The 4,646-nt window shown below is 27.6% G+C and overlaps 1 protein-coding gene and 1 long non-coding RNA gene across 4 annotated transcripts in view; one reads left to right on the forward strand and one right to left on the reverse strand.

Annotated features, from left to right (window-relative positions):
* The window catches only part of LOC102671946 (neuronal PAS domain-containing protein 2-like), a 69,682-nt gene that overhangs the window by 20,245 nt on the left and 44,791 nt on the right, over positions 1–4,646 (forward strand). The window lies entirely within an intron of this gene.
* LOC116185712 overlaps positions 3,969–4,646 on the reverse strand; it is a 2,349-nt gene continuing 1,671 nt past the window's right edge. For both annotated transcript variants that reach the window (XR_004150594.1, XR_004150593.1), the window contains exon 2: positions 3,969–4,612. This is a non-coding gene — a long non-coding RNA (uncharacterized LOC116185712). The remainder of the gene's footprint in view (positions 4,613–4,646) is intronic.

Here is a 4,646-nt window from a genome sequence, read left to right on the forward strand (position 1 = left end):
GTTAACCTAGAAATGCAAGAATTCCCCTAAGGGGAAAAATTTCCCTTTGAGCGTTTCGACTATGAAGCTCGAATATAATTACTTTCACTCGTGCTATTTTATTCGTTTCTCATAACTATATAATTAGATTTTAAAAAACGTTGATTGCATATTCGTCGTTTGATAAGTTCGTGGATGGATTTTGAGGTTATGATACTGTTATTTTGAAAGTGTTGTAAATACTATCTTTTCCGTCACTTTAAAAAGAATATATGAAATAATTATTTTCATATTGAAACACCAAAATGTCATTTATACATAAAAGTGGAAAAATCAGATCCTCGATACTAGCTTACACCACATGACGTAAAATTTTTTATATAACGATAACTGTTAAAATTATTAAAAAATGGTTCTTCTTCCGTTACAAGATCCTCAATTATGTCATTTAACGACAACAAAAGCGACAACATGAAATTTCTATGTATAATTTTTGAAATGAAGGTAAGATATTTTGTTATCAGACAATCGTTGAAACTGTTTTCTGTTTGATAATATTATTATATCGAAAGGATAAAAATATAATTGAAACGATTGGAAAGAAAAAGTGCGTTTTTAACATGGTTATGATTTAGTTCATTTTTGCCACGTGTAATACGATACACGTGGAAAGTTCATTCGATGCATATTTCGAAAATATCTTCGCATGATAAATTATTATTGAAAATACATTGGCAAAGAAGATGATAAATATTATGTGCGCGATAGAGATGGATCAATGATGAATTGTGATTTCTCGATTTGTTTGTTGATGAATATTGTCTCTGTAAAAACAAATAAGAACAAAAAAGCAATTTTACGTGTATTGCTCGATATTGCCGTACAACGTATAATAAAATATTATATGCTCTTATTTTTAAACGAAACGTTTTGTTATCGTGTTTTATACCATTTTAGTCGAAATGAAAAAATGATAAAAAAAACTTTCGAAAAATGAAGATAAAGAATATACAAATTTTTATCTAACGTATTATTTTTCGCAATATAATTGATTATAAAATATACAGTTATATGAAAATTTGTAGCCAATTATGAAATATATTTATATTTAGATCCAATTAATTAATATGTAAATGCAATAATAAATACAATAGTGTGCAAATATTTTAGCCATTGAATATCTAGCTTAATTAAGATACAATTGTGCATCTCGTTTCATCGAGACATAAATACGAATTAATGAATACACGTTTCGTTCTGGATAATATTCATCGAGATAGTCGATCGTAATTTCTCCCGTTGCGGGAATTATTTAATGAAACGAAGATGTTCCACTAACGAGACAATTAGCGCAATTGTACACAATATTATTGCGTCAATGAATTGTTTTGAAGAAAAAATTTACTGATAACAGTTGCAAGGTAAAAGATAAAAAAAGAAGTATATTTTGCATTATTATTATAACGAGAAGAAGCATTTTTCTATTTTCGATCGCTAACGTTATTTGGATAGATTGTTATTAAAAATCACTAATCGTTATAATATTTGATAAATATTGATTGATAACAATATCAATTTTCAATCCTATTGAAAATTATTTACGATTATCTTAACATAGATACGTTATGTTTTTATGTGGCAAAGTATGTTTTTCGTCAAAAAAAAAAAATCAAAAGAAAAATAGAATCGAATGCCTGAAAAAGATATATATATATATATTCGAAACATAACAAAAACTTCACTATATATTATATCACTGGATATCAATACAGAAAAAGTCAACATATTAATGAAACATAGCAGAAATATGCACTATAAACTGTATCAAAACTGTATATTGTATCAGTACAGAAAGAGGTTAGAAATGGACAACAAAGTTAAATCAATTCACATTTTTCTTTCCAATTTTCTTTTGATATCCATATCTTCGAACTTAATGTTTTATTTCATTATCTTTTTGTTTACAGAAGAAATTTTGATTTTTCCATAAATATTTCTCGAAACTTCTTTAAACGTTATCCGAATGCCATCACGCACTATTTTAGTCGAAGCGAATCGCTAGTGTGCATTCCTGCACGGTCGAGGACAGACGAATATCGAGGAAAAAACGAGAGACAGAAAGAGAAAGAGAGGAAAGAATAAAAAGGAAAAGAAAAAAGATCGAGGTGATCGGAAATCAATGAAGAATCAGGAAGGAATAAAACGAGAAGAGTTAGTGATCGATGGAAGAATCGAGTTTCACGTCGATTCGATTCGAGGTCGAAAGGAGAATAGCGCGAGCAAAATGGAAATGGTTATTCTTAAAGCAGATTCGAGATATTTAGAGGTTAGCTACGTCATGATGCACGATGATTCGCGATGCATCGAAAACACGTTCGTTCGTTAACTGGCTCGGGAATAACCGAATTTACCCGTGAACTTGAACCGCGTCACGATCATGTTGGCGATGAAAATTGCAACCTCTGTTTTTGTTTCTTCTCGTCTCTCTTCTGCTCTCGTTCTTTCCGTTATGCAATTTGGCTTCGAACCTATAATTAATCTATCTTTATATCATACGAGATGTTTTTAAAATATGTAATAGAATCGAAAGGGAAATCACTTCTACGATTTATATAAAAATAAAAATCATTAAATTTGTATAATTAAAACTAATTATGTAAATTTAAGTTAATCTAACCTAACTTTTTTTTCATATAAGACACTACGCTTCTTCATATAAAGTTTTCGAAAAAATCAAGGAGAATTAAAGAAAATAGTCAGTTTTCTCGGATGATTGGAAAAATTATAGATATCTTAATGGAAAAATTATATAATATTAGGATATCTTAACGGAAGAGTTTGATATATAATAGATTCATCGATTTAAGAACGTATTAACGAAAATTATTGTAAAATCGTTACAAAATTCTTCAAAAGATAAAGATTTCTTCTTCGAAGAAATTTTTATACGTACTGATATAATTCATAATGGTCATCGATAAAATATTTCAACTTTATAATCAAAATTAATTATGCTCAATTGAACAAACAGAGCATTGTTTTACAATGTTCTTCGTAAACACGAAGTATCATTTTCAATAAAAATCTGAATTAATACTAAGAATAATATATTTATAGTGAAAAGTGATCCCGTATAAACTTATCCTCTATTTAACGCATAATCGAGATTTTTATCGATCATATATCAATTTCGATATTATTAATTGTTTGCGCCATTTTAAAAGATTATGATAGTGTACACAGTTGCAATAATCGCGTAAGCAATTCATTGCTGACATTTGTTATCATCTTATCGATGAATATTTTTTTAATCTAGAAAATTAATATATTTTTTTTCAATCGATAGATATTTTTCATTGTTCACAGGTAATGAGTAAATTATCGTATTTTGATATGATTCTTATATATATACATGAAGCGGAAATTTTCGTGGAATTTAAAAAAAAAAATAAGTTCAGAAAAAACAAGTTAAAATATCATATTCCTTTTTCTTTTCCTTGTTTTTTTCTATAAGAAAATAAGAAACATAAACAAATTTTTGTTGTATATAATCCAAACGTCGCGCAACGCAACATTTTTCTGGAACCTAACCTCTCTGTTATACGAGAATTATCTTGTACTTGCTATTTAGTGGCTAAGTCATCTATCATTACGCGATGAGAAATATGTGAACATCTGCAAGAATTCCAACACATTACATTTAATCTCATGTTTCGAAAAGTGAGCGAAAAAGAACTTTTGATAGAGAAAAGAATTGCATACCTTTCTTTCAAAGAAATACCGATGATTTTCTTAGATGTGTTGTAAACAGATCTAGGAAAAATAATTATATATATTTTATTTTATATCGATATACAAAAATAATATATCGATTCCTATCGTTCATATGAGTTTTTTTTTTCATGCTTCGATTCTTCTTTTGAACACATGTTGTTCATGTTCAAAATTCTTTACTCATGCTCTAAATTTTAATTTTTTGCAAGTTTTTCTTTTTGCCTTTTTTCTTTTTTTTTTCTATCGATATTCTATTTGCGTTTTTGCGTAAAAGATTTTTATTTTGCAATATCGTCAAGAAAGATGAAAAATAATGTTAATATATTATATATTACGTCATCTGACTCGTATCCCTGAAAAACGTAACATGGAATAAAAATTTTCGTTCAATAATTTTTTATTTCCATTTTAAATATTATCAATTGATCGATGTATTTTCTTTTTATTTGGATTAAACACGTGTGAATGATGATTTCATTTGAAATTGGACCTATATACATATATGTATTTTTTTTTCGTTTTCAAACATACAGGTGAATGTAAAACTTTTTATAACAATCTTTCTTTTTTCCTTTTCGTTGCACTTTTTAATTAAGTTTATTCTAGAAACTCGTTCCTATGCTGGTATATCTATAATACAAGCGATCGCTCAGTTTATTTAATACGTCCTGCATGTGCGTCCATTTTCTCTCAGGGCAATAGTGTGAAAAAATATGTTCCTTTTCTGTTTTAATTAAAACTTTTCGTTCTCAATTTTAAATCTCCATGCTTCGACGATTAAATAATAAATATCATTACATATAGTATCTTTATACTTATGGTCATCACAAATTTATATTACATCATCCAACATCATTCTCTGAAAAATTATCGTGGAATTAAAAAAAAAAAAA

The sequence above is a fragment of the Apis dorsata genome, unplaced genomic scaffold (assembly GCF_000469605.1).
Source record: "Apis dorsata unplaced genomic scaffold, Apis dorsata 1.3 scaffold_257, whole genome shotgun sequence".
Classification (NCBI taxonomy): domain Eukaryota; kingdom Metazoa; phylum Arthropoda; class Insecta; order Hymenoptera; family Apidae; genus Apis; species Apis dorsata.